Source organism: Acomys minous (genome assembly GCF_964271855.1).
Source record: "Acomys minous genome assembly, chromosome: 11".
Lineage (NCBI taxonomy): Eukaryota > Metazoa > Chordata > Mammalia > Rodentia > Muridae > Acomys > Acomys minous.
The window spans coordinates 76,135,188-76,156,613 of record NC_140492.1 but is presented as its reverse complement, the minus strand read 5'-3'; positions in this window follow the sequence as shown (position 1 = coordinate 76,156,613).

Below are 21,426 nucleotides of genomic sequence, written 5' to 3'. Positions count from 1 at the left end.
TCCAGCCCGCTATCCCAGACTCAGCTCTCACATCACCTGTCACCTCTATGTGAGTGTTCACACCTTTGCTGGAGCTGCCTTACAGTGTCAGTCAAATAACAGAAGTGTGTTGTCTCACAGTTTGGGACATGTCTTTGAGATCATTATACCACAAGAGTTGGTTCCAGCCATGCATGGTGGTGCAGGCTTGTAATCCCAGCACTTGGAGAGGCATAGGAAGGCAGATCTCTGTGAGTTCTAGGCAAGTCTGGTCTACAAAGTAAGTCCAGGTCACAGAAAAACAATGTCTCAACAAAAGCAAAGCAAAGCAAAGCAAAGCAAAACAAAACAAAACAAAAAAGTTGGTTCCCCATGAGAGCTTCTGAGAATGAATTAGCCACCCCTCCTTCTCACCTGAGAGCTAGGTGGTAGCACAAGAGCTCTTGGATTATAAAAGCATTATTCTAATTGCTGTCTTCCTCTTCACACTGTTCCCTTTGTAAGCATCTTCATCATGTCCACGTGCCTCCTTTTGCTAAGACATGGGTAGCAATGGATTTGAGAACCACCTGGCTCAATATGACATAAAATTATTACAATTTTAACGACCCTCTTTTGTCATATTTTAAGACACTAGGACCTTTTGAAATATATGTATCTTTGGCTAACTCAAATCTGAAAGAAATTCAGTCATCCTTCCGACCCTGATCCTTCCTACCCTTAGAATTTTGCTTTCCTTAATAAATGTTTTACATCTCAACTCAGGTGATCTGTCCTGCAAAGCAAAAAAGCAAAATCAAATATGGGAGTAAGTCTTCACTCTTAGTAGGAAAAAATAGTAGAGCAGATTACACACACACACACACACACACAGACACACACAGACACACACACAGTCACTGTTTCATTTTAATTCTACTCTCAAAACATGTTTGAGATGTAATAAAAGCACTGTAAACTGTGGGTCAGCTTAAAATGTGAAGTATGTTCTTAGAAAGAAGACCTGAGTTTCCTATATTATGGCTTACAAAATAACTTCTGTATCAAATTTATGTCTTTAAAATTTATTGTATTTCAGTAAATATTAATAGCTTATTTTAAAGTTTTGTTACATTTCTTTAGTGTGTGTGTATGTGTAGGTCTGTGTATGTGTGTGCGTGAGTGTGTGTGTGTGTGTGTGTGTGTGTGTGTGTGAGTGTGTGTGTGTGTGTGTGTGTGTGTGTGTGTGTGTGTGTGTGTGATGGAACATGTGTGGAGGTCAGAGGACAACTTGAAAGATTCAGTTCTCTCCTTTCACTATGTGGGCGCCTAGGTTGAAACTGAGGTCACCAGGTTTAGCAGTAAACCCCTTTGCCCATTGATCCCTCTTGACAGCCTCAAGTGACAGCTTACTTAGGATGAGAATACAAGTGAGGGGAACTCCAGCTCCAATCCCATCTCTGAGATTGTCTCTTCAGGGGCCGAGCACGACATGAGCTAACAACAGAAGTGATTTAAACAACTTTTTTCAGACAGTCCAGTAACACCAAGTGTATACATTTATCACCAAAGGATGCTCTGTCAATTTAGGGGATCAAAGCTTAACTTCTCTCACCAGTTAGCATGTCTAAGATGGAATAGTTACACAGCAGCATGAAGAAACAACCCTTCTGAGGGGCAGAAACTCAGCACACAAACCACATAAAACAATGTTTCTGAAAGTATAGAGGGATTCAGTGAGTCCCAGCTTCTTCACAGGAACAGGGCCCAAAACGAAAGATAATAAATAAGTGAAGTGGAACTTTTTTCTTCAAAAACAGAAATTATAGGTTGGTAACACTGGTTATTACATGGGTTGGAGCTCTGTGAATCTTGAATCTGTTAGGTATGCATTGTATCTGCTAAGTTCTTTTCTCCTGCAGCTCTGAGCACTGCTGCATTATCACACAGCTCTCCAAATGCTCATTAGAACAAAAGTAAAAGGCAAGGTCAATCTTTGAAAGGTTGATACTTTTAATTACACACAAAGTGAAAAGTGGAGTCTAATTTAACTTTGTGACCCATCTTGGATTGTTTTCTTAATTCCTCTACTGAATTTTGTTTTCTTCCTCTTTGCAATTAGTCATCCACATTGCTGTGCTTAATATAGGCAAGTGAAGAATTATCTGGGTACATTTCATTCTGAAGTGCTGGACATTATTTAAAGGCATATGTTAGAACCATTGTCGTGATCCTCAAAGACACCTAGTGGCCTGTTCAGGTTTCCTCATGCTGCAGCTTGGAAAGTTAAATGCTCTGTAGTCCATGGAGGAAATGCCTAGTGAATGGGGTTGTTATAGGCATGGTTCAGAGTTTAGAGGGCACCCACAGAGATTTCCAGGCTTTTGTGTCCCAGAGCCAAGAATTAGGCATGAGACACACGGACAGTAAGAACAATAAAGACTGTTTTATTTAAGAAAGAGAAAAGATCCAGAGAATGGATGCAGGCCAGGGAGTTGGGAAAAGTCCAAGGCTCAAATGCCCTGAGTCCCGAAAGCTTTCATTAGTCCTTAATAGGTCATTTACTTGGTCTCACTTTCTCTGATGTCTGGAAAGCAAAGCCAGATGACTTAGGGCTTGCCATGTCTAACCTGTATGCCCTTTTGTTTCTTTCACACAGCATGAGGAAAGAGGGGCTCTCAGTCTGCTCCCCCTCTCTCAATTTTACTTTATTTTTTAATTTATTCACATTACATCCCAATTGTAGTCCCATCCCTCACCTCATTGCCTACAGGTCAAACCCTTCCTCTTCCTTTCCCTTTGGCCCCTATTCCCCTCTGCTAGTTCTCTGAGAGGGGGAGACATTCTCCTCTACCAACTGATCTCAGCCTATCAAGTCTCATTCAGTCTGCCTCATCCTCTTCTTCTGTGGCATGATAAAGCAGCCTACCAGGGGAAAAGTGATTAAAGTGCAAGCAACATAGTTCGTGGCAAGAAGAGCTCCTGCTTTTGATAATGGGAAACTCATATGAAGACTGAGGTGCCTATCAGTGACTTCTGAGTGTGGTGTCTAGGTCCTCTCCATCCGTGGCCCTTGTTTGGTGCATCAGTCTCTACTAGCCCCCATGGGCCCAGATGTGGGCTCTGTTGTTCTTGTAGAGTTCTTGTCCTTCTGGGTCCTTCTACCTCCCTCTCCCCTCATCCATAGGAATCCTTACACTCTGTCCAAAGACTGTCTTCAAGACTCAGCTTCTGCTTTGATCCCCTTCGGGGTGGTATCTTTCAGAGGACCACTACGGTAGGCTCCCATCCTTTTCCCTCTCCTCAAGTGTTTCCAGTGTCTATGCTATTTGCACTTCTGAATGAGAATCAACCATATCCCCTAGGGGTCTCTTTGTTACCTAGCTTCTTTAGGTCTGTGGATTGTAATATGGTGATCCTCTATTATGGCTAATATCCATTTATAAGTAAGTATGCACTATGCTGGTACTTCTGGATCTGGGTTCCTTCATTCAGGATGATCTTTTCCAGTTCTATCCATTTACCTGCAAATTCATAATGTCCTTGTTTTTCATAGCTGAATAGTATTCCATTGTGTAGAAGTTGCATAGTTTCATTATCCATTCTTCCAGTGAGGGACATATTGGTTGTTTCCAGTTTCTGGCTATTACAAATAAAAGTGCAATGAACATAGTTGAACAAATCCTTGTTGTATAGTGGAGCAACTTTTATGTATATGGCCAAGAGTGGCATAGCTAGGTCTTGAGGTAGGTCTGTTACCAATTTTCTGAAAAAGTGCCAGCTTTGTTTCCAAAATAGTTGTACTAGATTCTAGGAGTGACCTCTCTTTTCCATATCCTAGCTAGCATGTGCCATTCTGACAGGTGCAAGAATTGTTTTGGTTTGCATTTCCCTGATGGCAAAGGGTGGTGAGCATTTCTTTAAGTGCTTCTCAGACCTTCAATATTTTTCCATTGAGAATTCTGTTTAGCTCTGTGCTCCAGTTTTTAATTGGATTATTTGGTTTGTTGAAGTTTAACTTCCTGATTTCTTTATATATATTGGATATTGTCCCTCTGTCAGATGTAGGAATGGTGAAGCTCTTTTCCCAGTCTGTAAGCTCTTGTTTTATTTTAATGATGGTGTTCTTTGCTTTAGAGAAGCCCTTCAGTCTCATGAAGTCCCACATATTATTTGTTGATCTTAGAACCTGAGTGGTTTGTGTCCTGTCCAGGGAGTTGTCTCCTGTGCCAGTAAGTTCAAGTCTCTTCCCCGATTTATCTTCTAGTAAATTCAATGTTTCTGGTTTTATGTTAATGTCCTTATCCACATGGATTTGGGCTTTTGCAGAGTGATAAATATGCATCTATTTGCATTTTCTACATTTAGACATCCATTTAGACTAACACAATTTGTTGAAGATGCTATGTTTTTTCCATTATATGGTTTTGACTTCTTTATCAAAAATTAAGTGTCCCTAGATGTGTGGGTTTATTTCGGAGTCTTCCATTCAATTCTATTTTTTTTTCATTTTTTTTATTTTATTAATTTATTCTTGTTACATCTCAATGGTTATCCCATCCCTTGTATCCTCCCATTCTTCCCTCCCTCCCATTTTCCCCTTATTTCCCTCCCCTATGACTGTTCCTGAGGGGGATTACCTCCCCCTGTATATGCTCATAGGGTATCAAGCCTCTTCTCGGTATCTGCTGTCCTTCCTCTGAGTGCCACCAGATCTCCCCCTCCAGGGGACATGGTCAAATGTGAGGCACCAGAGTACGTGAGAAAGTCATATCTCACTCTCCATTCAATTGTGGAGACTGTTCTGACCATTGGCTAGATCTGGGTAGGGGTCATTCAATTCTATTGATCCACCTGTCTATTTCTTTGCCAGTACAATGCATTTTTAATTACTGTTGCGGTATCATACAGTTTGAGATGAGGGATGGAGATACCTAGAGAAAATCTTTTATTGTACAGGATTGTCTTAGCTATTATGGATTTTTTGTTTTTCTATATGAAAGTGAGAATTGTTCTTTCAATATCTGTAAAGAATTATATTGGCATTTTATGGGAATTATATTGAATCTGTATATTGCTTTTGTTAAGATACCCATTTTTACTTTGTTAATCCTATCTATCTATGAGCATGGAACATCTTTCCATCTTCTGATATCTTCTTCACTTTCTTTCCTCAGAGACTTGAAAAAATTTTTTTCATACAAGGTTTTTCTTTCTTGGTTGGAGTTACACAAAGATACTTCATATTTTTATAGCTATGAACAGTGTTGTTTCCCTAATTTCTTTCTCAGCCTGTGTGCTTTTTGGATACAGAATGTCTACTGATTTTTTAAAAGTTAGTTTTGTATCCAACCACTTTGCTGAAGGTGTTTATTAGCTGTAGGAGTTCCCTGGTAGAATTTTGGATTTAATTTATGTATATTATCATATCATCCATGAATATTGATAGGTTGACTTCATCCTTTCCAATATGTATCCTCTTGATCTCCCTTGGTTGTCTTATTGCTCTAGCTAGGACATCAAGTACTATATTGAAGAGATACAGAAAGTGAACAGCCTTATCAAGTCCTTAATGTCAGTTTATTTTTTTTAAATTTATTTATTTATTGTATATGAGTTCTTTATCTGCAGAAGAGGGCATCAGATCACATTATAGATGGTTGTGAGCCACCATGTGGTTGCTGGGAGTTGAACTCAGGACCTCTGGAACAGCAGGCGGGACTCTTAACCACTGAGCCATCTCTCCAGCCCCCTTAATGTCAGTTTAATTGCTATAAGTTTCTGTCCATTTAGTGTGACGCTGCTTTAGGTTTGCTCTTACGCCTTTACTAGGTTTAGGTATATGCCTTGTATCCCTGATGGCTCCAAGAGTTTTACCATGAGGCAGTGTTGGATTTTGTAAAATGCTTGTTTTGAATCTAAGGACAAAATCATATAGGTTGTTTTTCTTTCCGTTTGTTTATATGGTGGGTTACATTGATGGATTTCATTTATTGAACCACCTGTGCATGCCTGGGATGAAGCCTACTTGGCCATTGTGTATGGTATTCTTGGATTTTGTTTATGAATATTTTATTGGATATTTTTCATCAATGTTCATAAGGGAAATTGGTCTGAAATTCTCTTTCTTCATTTGGCCTTTGTATGATTTAGGTATTAGGATGGCTATAACCTCATAGAATGAGTTTGGTAATGCTCCTTCCATTTCTATTTTGTGAAATAGTTTGAAGAGTATTGGTATTAGATCTTCGAAGGTCTGATAGAATTCTGTACTGAAACCATCCAGCCCTGTTTTTGTTGTTGTTGTTGTTTTTGTTTGTTTGTTTGTTTTTTGGTCTGGGAGACTTTTGATGAATGCTTCTATTTCCATAGGAAATATAGGACTATTTCATTTGTTTACCAGATCATGATTCAACTTTGGTAAGTGGAATCTATCAAGAAAATTGTAATCATTTTGATTTACACATTTTGTGGCATATAGATTTTTGAAGTAAGACTTAATGATTCTTTGGATTTCCTCTGTGTCTATTATATGGCCCCCATTTTGTTTCTGATTTTGTTGATTTGGATACTGCCTCTTGGTAAGTTTGCCTAAGTGTTTGTATCTTGTTGAATTTCCCAAATAACCAAGTGATTCTTTGAATTGTTCTCTTTGTTTCTAACTTGTAGATTTCAGTCCTGAGTTTGATTAATTCTGCCCATCTACTCCTCTTGGGTGTGTCTGCTTCTTTTTTTCCATAGGGCTTTCAGGTGTGCTGTTAAGTTGTTTGTATGCAATGTGTCCAATTTCTTTATGAAGGCAATTGGTGCTATGAGCTTTTCATTTAACTTTGCTTTCATTTTGCCCCATAGGTTTGGGTATGTTGTGTCTTTATTTTCATTGAATTCTAGCAAGTCTTTAATTTATTTATTTCTTCCCTGACATAGTTGTTGTTGAACAAAGAGTTGTTCAGTGTCCATGTATGTATAGGCTTTTTAAAATTTTTCTGTTGTTGAGGTCCAGCATTAGTCCATGGTGGTCTGATAAGATACAAGGGATTATTTCTATTTTCTTGTATCTCTTCAGTCTTACTTTGTGGCCAACTCTATGGTCAATTTTGGAGAAGGCTTCATGAGTTTCTGAGAAAACTGTATATTCTTTTGTGTTTGGGTGAAAGGTTCTGTAGGTTTCTGTTAGGTATATTTGTTTCATGATATCTCTTAGTATAATTTTTCTCTGTTTTGTTGACCTATTCTTTGGCAAGAGTGGGATGTTGAAGTGCCATTAGTGTGCTAAACTTTATCAATGTTGTTTTTACAAATATGGGTGCCCTTTCATTTGGGGCATAGATGTTCTGAATTGAAAAGTCATCTTGGTGAATTTTCCTTTAATGAGTATGATGTTTTCTTCCTCATCTATTTTGATTAAATTTGGTTCAATATCTATAATATTAGACATTAAACTGGCAACTCCAGGTTTCTTCTTGGGTCTTTTTTCTTAGAAAACCTTCTTCTAGCCCTTTACCCTCAGGACATGTCTATCTTTATGACTGAAGTGTCTTTTGTTATGCAGCAGAATTATGGGTCCCATTTATGTATCCATCTGTTAGTCTGTGTCTTTTTATTAAACAGTTGGATCCTTTGATGTTAGGGATATTGATGACCAGTCACTGTTAGTTCCTTTTATTTTGATATTGACTGTGGTGATGTGTTTGTGTTCTTGTATTCTTTTGGTTTTGCTGATGTGAACTTATTTATATCTTATTTTCTTTGTGGTGTTGTTAATCTCCTCAAGTAAGAGTTTTCCTTCTTATATCTTTTGTAGGAATGTGTTTGTGCATAGATACTGTTTAAATTTGGTTAGGTCATGGAATATCTTATTTTCTCTATCGACAGTGATTCAAAGTTTTGCTGAAGTATAGTAGTTTGGATTGGCACCTGTGATTTCTTAGTGAATATAAGACATCTGCCCAAACCATTCTGCTTTTATTGTCTCTGCTGAGAAGTCAAATGTGATTTTGATAGGTTTGCCATTATATATCACTTGGTCTTTTTCCCTTGTAGCTTTTAATATTTTTTGTTCTATAAATTTAATATTTAGATTATTATGTGGAGGAAGCATTTTTTTCTGGTCCTATCTATTTGTTGTTTAGTAGGCCCCTTCTATGCTTATAGGCATTTCTTTCTTTAGACTGGGGAAATTTTCTTCTATGATTTTTGTGGAAAATATTTTCTGGGGCTTGGAGCTGGGAATCTTCTCTTTCTTATATTCCTATTATCTTTGTGTTTCATCTTTTTAAGGTGCCCTTGATTTCTTGGATGTTTGTGTCAGTTTTTTAGGTTTAACTTTTTTTTTTAGTGGATGCATTGATCTCTTCAGTTGTATCTTCTTCTACACCTGAGGTTGTTTCCTCCATCACTTGTATTTTGTTAGTGATGCTTCCTGTTTTCTTCCATAATTTCTCCCTCTCCAGGGTTTCCTCAGTTTGTGTATTCTTTATTGTTTCAGTGTAGATCTTCAGCTCTTGAACCATTTTATTGTTTTCCTTCACCTGTTTGTTTGTATTTTCCTGTATGCCATTGGTTGATTTATTCATTTCCTCTTTTAAAGCCTCAATTTGTTTGGCTGTAACTTTCTATATTTCTTTAAGAGCTTCCTCTTTAAAGGCCATCATCGGCTTCATTAGCATAGCTTTAATGTCATTTTCCTGTGTTTCGTTTGTCTTATGGTATCCATGGCTGTTTGCCAGATAACTATGTTCTGGAGATCCCATGTTGCTCTTCCTTTTGTTGATTGTGTTATTCTGCTGGGCTTTAGCCATCTGGATGTTTCTGGAATTGATGTGTAATTCCTGATGCCCACTGGAGTTCTCTGGGGGTGCAGGAAGAATCTTGGGCAGTGAGCTAGATGTTCCTGCAGGAGCCCTCCTCTGATTGGTGAGTATGATCTCTTATTGGTGGGTGTTTCTCAGGGAACTGGCTGTGGCTTTATTCAGATGTATGATCCTCAGGACTGACTGGGCTCCTCAGGAGTCTGGGGATCCTTTCTTGCCAGGGTAAGTCCTGAAGTCAGCCTCCCTACCACTGTCTCTCTTGCTCCTAAATTAACAACCTCCTGCTGCCCCTATACTGTGCTCAGACACTGTGCTCACTAGGCAGAGTCCTGGGCAAGGAGCTGCATATTCCTGCAGGATCCCTCCTTGGGTTGTTGAATATGGTCTCTGACTGGCTGGTGGTTCTCAGGTGATTGTCTGCAGCTCTCCTCTGATATGCTATCCTCAGGACCAACTGAGCTGCTCAGGAACCTGGATGGGGATTCCTCTCCACAGGGGAATTCACAGAATCAGCCACCCCTACAATGGCTAGCTGGCTCTGACAATGAGCTCTCTCTGCCGAGATGTTGTACTTGATGGCCGTTGCCATGTTAAAGAAACCATGAGCACAAATGTCTGGTTAGTCTCCTGAGGGAGATGGGTTTGCTCTTTGGAGAAGTTCTGTGGATCCTGGGCATCAGAGTACCAGAGGTCGCAGCTGTGCAACTCAGTATCCAGAAAGTATCCATCCAGGGGAAGGTGGGAGTATGCGTGTGGCCCAAGGATGTGGTCTCTAGAACTGGGGTCTTTTCCCAGAATTAACTGGATGACCTGAGGTTGGACCTACTATTTCCCTCACAGTGGGATTTCACTGACCTTGGTGTTTTAGGGTGCACAGCCATGGCATCTTGGTCGTTCTAGAATCACTACTGTTCTGCTGATCTGATACTGTGCTTGATTAGAGCCACCATCTTTGACCCCACGCTTTCTTAATTGAGAGCATTTTCTTCTTATTTTTGAGATTGTTATTAGAATCACTACTGTTCTGCTGATCTGATACTGTGCTTGATTAGAGCCACCATCTTTGACCCCATGCTTTCTTAATTGAGAGCATTTTCTTCTTATTTTTGAGATTGTTATTTAATTACATTTCTCCCTTCCCTTTTCTTCCTCTTATATACCCCTTCCCACTCTCTTCCAAATTCATGGTCTTTTTTTTTCTAACACACACACACACACACACACACACACACACACACACACACACGGTCTGTTCAGTCTGTATAAGGTGACTGAAAGGTTCAAACTGACTCCATTTTAAATTGGGCCTCCATGTTAAGCCTAAAGTTTCAGTTTCCCAGAAACAGTCATAAAATTTCTAGAATAAGCTGCAGAAAAGGGACAATCATTCAGCAACTGCCTCAACATCTGGTCTAGAGCTAAATTAGATATGATGTGACTATTCCTTCCCTTACCATGAACCCAACCAATCCTAGCAAAGGTTGAGGGTTGGGCTCATGATTCCATTCCCACTCAATGCTGACATGCTCACTAGATTGGTTTTGTGCATGCAGTGACAGCAGCTGAGAGTTCATGAGTATATGTCATGTCCAGAAGAGAACAAATGACATGAAGGGGAAAGAGAGAATAGTTGTAGTTTTAAATTATTTTTGCACCCAAGTGAAAAATAAATAAATTGATGAGTCTTATAAATATCTAAGTTTCTAGTTTTAAGTGTCTGGGGATGATAAAGGATCACTGAAATAGTCTTTAGAAGAGGAGAATGCACATCAACTATGAAGCAAGGAGTTTGCAAAATTAACAATGTTTGCCCTGCCACCCCCAAATCATCTACCTGCATATAGTGAAACAGAAGTTAACAATAATTTATTTACCTGGGTGGTAGCTTCAACTTGATGCCAATTGTATAATTTTCCCACTCAGAGTCAGAGAATTCTCAATGTGTTTAATGATGGTGACATCAGGAGTATTGCCCAATTCTATTTTTAGTTGAAGATATTGTCAGGTATTTCATAATCCTCAAGGGTATAGAGTGGTGTTGCTTTGTCTCATTCTGCAGACAATGAATGAAGCTCCAGTTACCAAACGAATCACTCACATTTAGCCGAATTTACTAGGAGAATACACAGCAGAGAGAAGAGAAGCCATTTTCTTGAGTAATATGCAAGCCATATTTTCTATAGCTTCTGGCATTTCTAACACTTCTTTACTTTTATAAATATGATACAAGATTCGTGGATTCCTCAGTTTGGCAGTAAATTTATAAAGTGCTGAACATGGAGGTAGAGGATCAAATGTGGAATCTCTAAGATATTCACACAACATTGTTATATTTCAGGAGAGACACTCACCCCATGGAATAAGGCTGGAAATAAGGTAGCTCCTTTTTATCCTGTCAATAAACTTACCTAAGTAGGGAATTTTCTGAGCCAAGATTCTAGCTCTGTGAACCACCTGAGGCACACAGGAAAGGTATTCCTAATGCTCTACAAGACACTTATCTGGGCCCTGCAGGTGGTTGGTCTGTTTGCACATGCAAACATGAGTTAAGTCCCTGGAGCTGCTGTCATTTACCTATATCTGCTTTTCTGGGAGAGCAGGTTCCTCTTCCATCCCCAACAGAATTGACAACAGGGCATAAGCCAGGCAAGACACCTACAAAGCTAGAAACTGAGATGGGGAAAAACACAGGAAAGTGTTGGAAAAAGTGATAGGGAGAAGCACTATGTCTAGGTATGTGCTCCTTACATGATTTCTCCCAGAAATTCTTTCCTTGTGAACAGGTACCCCTGTTCACCAATTGTGCTCTATCTCTGTCTCTCTCCCTCTGCTCTGTCTCTGTCTCAGTGTCTCTGTCTGTCTCTGTCTCTGTCTGTCTGTCTCTGTCTCTGTCTCTGTCTCTCTCTGTCTCTCTCTGTCTCTCTCTCTCTCTCTCTCTCTCGTGTGTGTGTGTGTGTGTGTGTGTGTGTGTGTGTGTGTGAAGCATTGCTTTCCTCAAGCTCTCCAACCTGTTTTCTATCTTTAGCTCAAGATCCTGCACATTCTTCGCCAGGTTCTGACAATCAATCTATTTGCCCCTCCTCTCCATGAACTTTGTAGAAGTTTACAGGCCTAACCTGGGTCCTGGGTCTCAACATAGTCTGGCCACACTGCAAACAAACTTTGCCCTTCCTTCAAGATCCACCCTGCCAGCCACTGACCCACAGTCCCCTCTCACACTATATCCAAGTTCTCTGCCCTCCCAGATCTACCCTCACACTCTAATCTTGGACCAAGAAACACATCCTGCACACCGAGCCTGTCCCTTCTATTCACCTGACTTCATTCTCAACCTCTAGGCCAAATCTGCCTGCTCATCTTTTCTGTCCCAATCTGCCCCATTCATGTCAGGTATAGAACCAACAAAAGAAGCCCACATGCTAAGATTTTACAAAAATAAAAAATAAAAACAAACATTTACAAACAATATGAAAGATCAAGCTAGTTAGTAGTCCCACTCCAAAACCTACTACTGCTTTATAAATGTCTGCCAATGAGAATTACCTACATGAATACCAGAAGACAAAATTTACAATAATAACCACAAATCTCATTATAAAATTTAAAGTGTTTAAATAAGAGAAAAAGAAACATCTAGTGAAACTAAGGAGAAAGAGCTTAAGTAAAATAAACACATGGGTGATGACCAAGAAAGCAAAAGCGGGTGGCTAATGAAGATAATCCAGAACTTAAAAATTGAATTTAATAGTAACATTAAAGATAAACCAAGCTGAAATGAAGATGGAAGTGGAAAATAAAATAACAGAATTAGAAAACTCAAAGGAAAGTCTTACAACTAGAATGAATCCAGCAGAAAATAGAATATAAGAACTCAAAGATAGAGTAGAGGATCTAGGTCAAGTAAGCAAAAAACCATTAACATTTTAAAAAGAAAAAACACAAGTTGTAGATGAAGGAAAACCCAACATAATAAGACTGATTTCTCCATGAAAAATTTGAAAGCCAGAAGAGCCTGGAACATGAATTCTATACTCTGAAAGATGATGAAGACAAATTTAGACTAATATGCTCAGCAAAACTATCTCTATTAGAAGAAAGACACACTTTCTGTGATACAGTCTTTTAAAAATTGCACCTAAAAAATCAAACCTAAAGAAAATATGGAAAGCAATGCTTCAGGCTTTAGAGAGAAAAGAAAATAACCATGAGACCAAATTACATACATATGTGGGTGTGGAGATATATATGTATACATGTATGTATGTATATATATATACACACACACATATATATACACATATATATATATACACACACATATCCATAATTGCTAAATCCCAAAGAAGCACTGAAAACACAAATAACATGACCGAAAATCAACAATATATGATTATAACTAACAAAAATACTTTAATAATATTGAATATTTAAATATTGATGGTATCAATTCTCCAATCAAAAGACAAAGAATAACTAAATGGATCATCAAAAACCAAAATTCATCTAGACAAAAACTACAGAAAAACATCATGGATGTTTTTCTAAACTACAATCAGGTGAAACAAAAGAAATCTTTACAATTTCAAAGTGACTGAAATAACTCCCTGAATTCTATGTGACAATAGTGCCATCCAACTTACAGTTGACAACAAACACATCTCTAATAAATATGTGAACTCAAGAAGATGAAATAAATTATCATGGAATGATGAGAATAAAAATACAATACAACAAAATCTTTGAGACACAATGAAAACAGAAGTATGAGGGAAATTTATAAGTCTACAAACCTAAACTGAAAAAATAAGAACAAAAATAAATGACTTAATGTACAACTAAAATTTTGGAACAACAAGACCAGAACAAATAGAATTGCAACATTCAACAAAGAAATTTGGAATATTATAAGGGAATATTTAAAACACCTGTACCTGAAAAATATAAATGAATTTCTAGATTCAGTCAAACCACCAAAAGTAAACTAAGATATCAACAAGCTAAGTAGACCCATAACAAACGAGGAGATTGACATGGTAAAAAAAAAAAAGCCTTTCCGGACCCCCCCCAAAAAATGGTTTCACAACAGATTTCTTCTTAAAGTATTCAAAAAGAAAGAAAGAAAGAAAACAAAAACAAAAGAAAGGAAGAAAAAAAAACAACAGAAAGAGAAGGAGCACTCTCAAACTCCTTCAGTATCACTTTAATGTCTAAACCAGGTAAAGACACAGGAAAAAAATTATAGACAAATATCCATGAGTCTAGCATCAAATATACTCAATAAAATATTTGTAAACAGAATACAGACATATCTCCAAAAGATTATTTACAATGATCATATTAGCTTTATCCCTAAAATTTAGGAATGATCCAACAAATCCAATTCAATTAATGTAATAAAGTACACAAAACACCTAAAGACACACATAGTGTGATCGTGTCAATAGATGTAGAAAAAGTCTTTTACAAAATACAATATGCCTACATGTTAAGGCTCTAGATAATGTAGGACAAGAGAAAATATACCTCAGCATAATAAAAGACATATATAAAAAGCCATCATCATCCCAACTGATGAAAAACTTGACAGAATTCTATTGAAGTTAAGCATGATACAGGACTTTCAATTATCCCAACTCCCTTTCAAAAAATTTCCTTGAAATATTTTTCTTTTTTTATTTAATTAATTTATTCATATTACAACTCAATTGTTATCCTATCACTTGCATCCCCCCTTTCCTCCCTTCTTCCCGCTTTCACCCTATTCCCTTCCCCTAGGTCTATGACTGAGGGGGACTCCTCCCCAACTATATGGTCATAGGCTATCAAGTCTCATCTTGGTACCCTGCTTAAGGTGGTCAAATATAAGGCATCAGAGTTCCATAGAGCAAGAAAAGAAAATTATAGGGATATAAGAAGGTAAAAAAGTCAAACTATAATTATGTGCAGATGACATGATGTTATACATTAAAGATCCTCAAAATTCTACGAGAAAACTTCTAGAAACAATAAACAAATTCAGAAATGTGACAAAATATGTAATCAACTTACACAGATAATGATTTTTCTATATATCAACAACAAGCATACAGCAAAGGATATCATGGACACATTCCTATTCACAGTAGCTTCAAATAAATAAAATAAAATAAAACAAAATAAGATACCTAAGAATAATCTTAACCAAGGAAGTAAAATACCTCAAAAGTAAAAAGTTTAACCCTTTGAAGAAAAAAATTACTAGAAAATGGAAATATATTTCCTGTTTGTGAATTGGTAGAATTAACGTTGTAAAAATTGCCATTCTATCAAAAGCTATTTATAGATTTAATGCAATCACAATAAAAAATTTCATCTTCTTTTTCATAGAAATATAAAAGATATTCTAAAATTAATATGAATCTATAGAAGACCACAAAATAATCCTAGGTGGAAAAACAGTGTTAGAGGGATATTAATTCCAGACATCAAGATACATAACAGATAATAGTAATAAAAATATGATACTGGTACAAAACATGTATGTACAGCAATGAAACAAAATCAAATAACCAAACATGCGTACATGTAATATCATACAATTAATATTTGACAAAAATGCCAAAGCCATACTTTGGAGGAAAGAACATATCTTCAATAAATAATATTTAGAAACCTGCATTTCCACATGTAGACAAACTAAATTAGACAAATATCTATCACTTTGAAGAAGGACTAACTACAAATAGATAAATGTTTTAAACTTAAAACCTGAAACACTAAAACACTAAATGATACAGGCATAGGAAAAAACTTTTTGAATCAGACTTCGTTTGCCCAAGAATTAAGGCCAACAATTGACAAGTGGAACTTCACAAAACTAAAAAGGTTTTGCACAGCTAAAGAAGCCCACAGAAGAGAGAAGAAAATATTTGTCAGCCACATATCTGATAGGGTATTAAAATTCAGAATATATAAAAAACTAAAACAAAACAAACAAACAACAAATTACCAATTCAAAGAATTGGCCTGGGACCTGAACACAGAGTTTCCAAAGGGAAAAAAAATGGCTAAGAAATACCTCACATATTTATCATTCCTAGAAAGTAAGGAAATGCAAATCAAAACAACTTTGAATTTTTGAAATTTCATCTTATCCCCAGTCAGAATGGTAAAGATTAACAAGACAGGCAGCATCCAAGTTCTGGATGGCTTGTGTAGAAAACAGAACCCTTTTTTTCTGGGGTGGGATTGCAAACAGGCCCAGTTACTCTGGAAGTCAGTGTGAAGAATTCTTACAACTTAAAAATAAGTCTACCATAGGACTCAACTGTACCACCCCTTGGGATATATTCAAATAACACAACAGACTCATTTACAGATATTTTCTTGATCATGTGCTTTGCTGCTCTCATCACAATATCCAGGAAATGCTAACAATTTAAATGTCCTTAAGTTAAAGAATGGATAGTGATAATGTGGTACATACGGACTATAAAGTAACAAATAGTTTTGGCTATAAGGAAAGAGGAAATCATGAAATTTTCAGGTAAATGAATGGAACTGAAAAAAATTGTAATTATTAGGATAATCCCAGACCCAGAAAGACGAACATTACATGTTCTCTCTTTCTTCTAAAGCACCTAGAACAAACATCCCATGTTTTTTCTGTCATCTGAAGCTTCCAGCTCCAGCTCTTCATGTATGAGTTCACACCCTGGAGTAAATGCAGAAACCAGGTAAATTAAAAAGGGCTGTTGCCAACCAGGGAAAACAAAGAGGGGAATAGCAGGATACAAGTGATCTTGTTAGGAAAATGTGGAAAACAGAGAAAGCTACAATTAAAGGGGGGAAAAATATTGAAGAAAAATGGAGGAGGCTAAAACAATAGTAAAGGTGCCTGAAAAAAACAAAAGTGCTCATTTTATGACCTATACACCTAAAAATATCTATAATACATTATGTCTGTGTATGAACATTTTCCATCTGGCTTGACACTGCTTCCTTCAACAGACAAAGATCATCTCACAAAAACTCCAACACCAAGCATGAGAAACCCTGTTTTCAGTTGTTGGTCAGGCTTTTCCAAGAAATTATCAAAAAATTACAGGCTATTGCTATTACCATTGGTTGCCCCCATTGATAGAATGTTAAGTCCCTATTGCTGGAGACAACATAGACTTCACAAACAGGGCCAAGTGGAGCCTACTTTAGAATGACCAGAAAACCTGTCTTCCAAGGTACTGGAAGACACCATGCCAAGCATCCAAAGGAAGAAAGCACCAACAGTACTGCCGAGTTATGATGCCTGTGAACCACAAAACAGACCAGCATGACCTGATAGCCCAAAGGGTAAAGTATTGTCATACATTACATTTGGTAGTAACCAACAGTGATTTAATTGGATTTAAGGACCACTCAATGAAAGGAAACTCTTGCCTGACACTGAAAATTTACCCAACTACGCAGGGCCAATGAAGTTAGCAATTTTCGAAAAGAACCTATAACCATCATTTTATTAAACCAGCATAATCCTTAACTGCATTTTAAATATTTGCCTTTATATACACTGGTAAGTATAGTTCTTACCCTTCGTCAAGGAAATGTCTCTTTGCAACAGATGGAGACCATAACAGAAAAACATGACCAGTAAAAATACAAAGGAGTAGAACTCTGTCCCAAAAGATACATCTATAAGACAATTCTCACACATAGGGCTCACTGATCATTACAGAAGGGTGGGAAGATTATAAGAGCCAGAGGAACAGGGAGTTTGCTGTGAGATTGTTTCTCCTAACAATGTTAGAAGTTATCCTCATAAGGACTAACCAGTGTGGCTTGCCTAAACATGATCTGGAGAAAGAGAAGAACAAACATGACAAGGTGGATGACCAAAATCCCATGAGACCTCAGCCTTACACAAGGAATTCAGGCAACCAAGGGATGATGAGATCTGGAGAAATGGACTACCCAGGGAAGAGCACACCAATTGGTTATCCAATGCCTAATAATCAACTCTCCAAACACACATACAAGTAACATTATACAGACTGAGTAGTTTGTACATATATATTTAGATATATATGTGTGCATGTGTTTTTATGTGTATTTTTGTACGCATGCATACACACATATATTATACATATATTATATACAGCAAATATATATGTATGTATGTGTGTATATATATATTACATACAGCAATTTATGAAAAAATATGACCATGAAGTTGAAAGAGAACAAGGAGAGGTATATAGGAGGCTTAGGTAGAAGATTTAGAGGAAGGAAATTATTTAATTATATTATTATGTCAAAAAAACAAAAGAGAGAGATCCAAGATGGTGGCACCAATCTCACACTGCATCTGATTAGCAGGAAAAGCAGGACTGCACAGCGACCTAAAGACCAAACTGAGAGCTACAAAACACAATTGCTGCTGATTCCCAGGTGAGAGGGATCCACACTGTGGGAGACGCGTGCGTTCGACTTCTAGCCATCCAGCTAACCGCAGAAAAATCCCTGGGGAAAGCTCACATTAGCCACTATTTTGGGAAGGATTGCAGCTTCAGTCTCTCACCGCCTGCCTGTCTACTGCTTGCCAGATCTGGGACGGAAGAACTGTGGGTTATCTGTGCAGCTTAGTGCTCTCACTGCTAGTCTAGTGCATGCCGGATCTGGGACAGGGAGCTGAAGACAGGCAGACTTGAATCCCAGCACCAGACACAGTCCACATTAGCTGTCTCTCGAGAAAGAGTGCGGGGCACTCAAAAAGCCTTTGAGCTCTTATCCCTCTCAGCCTCCCCCCACCCCCCGCCAGCTGGGTCACAGAGCAGTTAAACATAACCCTGCCATTTCAAGGGGGCCTTTGGAGGGCAGAACTGAATCTGGTCACCGGCCATAATCCACATTACCAGCAACTTCAGGCCTTGGTCTATCTCTGCCCATTCACCTGAAGCATACTGCTCAGACAAAGCTAAGACACAAAGCAATCAGGTGGAGCAGAGAGCTGCACAGGCCATAAATGGCATTAACTGCTATCCTGTGAACAACATCAGGCCAAGGTCGATCTCTGCCTGCCCGCCTGAAGCATACTTCTCTGACTCAGCTAAAACACAAAGCAAACTTAGGCTGAGCAGAGACCAGCTGTGACCAAAACCCTCATTAGCTGCTATCCTGGTAGCAGTTTCTGGCTCTGATCTCACCCTGCCCACCTACAGCCTATTGGCCTGATCCACGTAGGTCACAGAGCAGAAAACTGTGTGGGCCACACCCCACATTAGCCACTGTTTCATGAGCAGCTTAGAGCTCCAATCTTTCTCCACCGGCCAGAGTCTTACTGGCCTAGCACATCTGGAACACAGCAGATAGACAAAGCCCTGCCATCTTGAAAAAGACTGTGGGGCACCTGAACAACTTTGGACTTGGAAATCTATCACCCCCTCCTCTCCTGCCAGACCCAACTGAGATACAGTCAGGCAACACAACAGTGCAAAGCTGGGTGCAGGCTCTAACACTCACTGTCCAACATCTTAAGGAGGCCTTTGGGAGCCGTAGAAAACAACCTTAGAATTGGAGCTCTCTTTACTTTCTCCCAACCTGCTTGGCCAATGTGGGACAGAGACAGTGACCTCATTGGAGGAGCCTCTAGGCCTGCTAACATGAGAGACAGCAGATGACAAGAGGACAGCACAAGAAGACTAGCAACAAAATTCAGCCATATAACCACACTGGAAACCAGTGATCCTAACACAGCAAGCCCTGGCGATATGTACATCCATGAAGCGCAAGGAGACTTTAAATCTGAGGTCATGAAAATGATAGAAGCTTTGAAAGAGGAAAATACATCACTCAAACACAGGAAAATATTCAAACGGAGGAATTGAAGTAATCCTATAAAAATTACAGGAAAATTCAATCAAGTGGGAGAAAGAAATGAATAAGATTATTCAAGACCTAAAGAGGAATTAGAAGCAACAAAGGAAAAACAAGCTGAGGCAATCTTAGAGTGGGAAAACATTATAGGGAAGAGACCAGGAATGAAGGACATAAGACATGCCAACCAAATATACGAGGTGGAGAGAATCACAAGTATGGAAGATACGATCGAAGTTATCAATACAGCAATCAAAGAAAACATTAAAACTAAAAAAAGTTCCTGACAGAAAACACCCAAGAAATCTGAAACACTGTAAAAAGACCAAATCTAGAATAATAGGAATAAAAGAAGAAGACTCCAAGTTCCAAGGCCCAGAAAACATTTTCAACAAAATCATAGAAGAAAACTTCCCAAACCTAAAGAAATGCCCATAAACATACAAGAAGTCTACAAATGTCCAAATAGATTTGACTAGAAAACAAAATCCTCTTGCCACATAATAATCAAAGTATCAAAAGTCTCTCAGCAACAACAACAACAACAACAACAACAACAACAACAACAACAACAACAACAACAACAAAAAGCTCAGGACCAGATGGATTCAGTGCAGAATTCCACCAGACCTTCAGAGAAGATCTAATACCAGTTTTCTTCAAACTATTCTATAAAATAGGAACAGAAAAAACATTACCAAACTCATTCTATGAGGCCACAGTCACCTTGATACCTAAACCACAGAAAGATTCAACAAAAAAAGAGAAATTCAGACCAATTTCTCTTATGAATATTGATGCAAAAAATACTCACAAACAGAATTCAAGAATACATCAAAATTATCATTCACCATTGCCAAGTAGGTTTCATCCCAGACATGCAGGAGTGGCTCAATATATGAAAATTCATCAACACAATTCATCATATAAACAAACTAAAAGAAAAAAAACACATGATCATCTCCTTAGATGCCAAAAAAGCATTAGACAAAATCCAACACCCATTCATGTTAAAAGTCCTGAAGAGAGCAGGGATACAAGGCACACACCTAAACATAATAAAGGCAATATACAGCAAGCCTATAGCCAACAGCAAACTAAATGGAGAGAAACGTAAATCAATTCCACTGAAATCAGGGACAAGACAAGGCTGTCCACTCTTTCAATATCCCTTCAATATAGTACTCAAAGTCTTAGCTAGATCAATAAGACAACTATAGGAGATCAAGGGGATACAAATCAGAAAAGAAGAAATCTAACTATCACTATGACAGTATACATAAGTGACTGGAAAATTTCTATCACAGAACCCCTACAGCTGATAAACACCTTCAGCAAGTGGCTGGATACAAAATAAACTCAAAAAAATCTGTAGCCCTCCTGTATACAAGTGAAAAACAGGATGAGAAAAAAGTTAAGAAATCTATATCCTTCACAATAAAGGATTTTGGTGTAAAAGGATGTGAAAGATTTGTATGAAAAAAACATCAAATATCTGAAGAAAGAATTTGAAGAATATTTCAAAAGATGGAAAGATCTCCCAAGCAGGTGGATCAAGAGAATCAACATAGTAAAAATAGCCATCTTACCAAGAGCAATCTACATATTCAATGCAATTCCTATCAAAATAACTGCACAATTCTTTACTGACCTTGAAAGACCAATTGTCAACTTCATATGGAAAAAAATAAACCAAAATAGCTAAAATGATACTGTACAATAAAAGATCGTCTGTAGGAATCTCCATCCTGGATCTCAAGCTGTACTATAGAGCAACATAAATAAAAACAGCATGGTACTACCATAG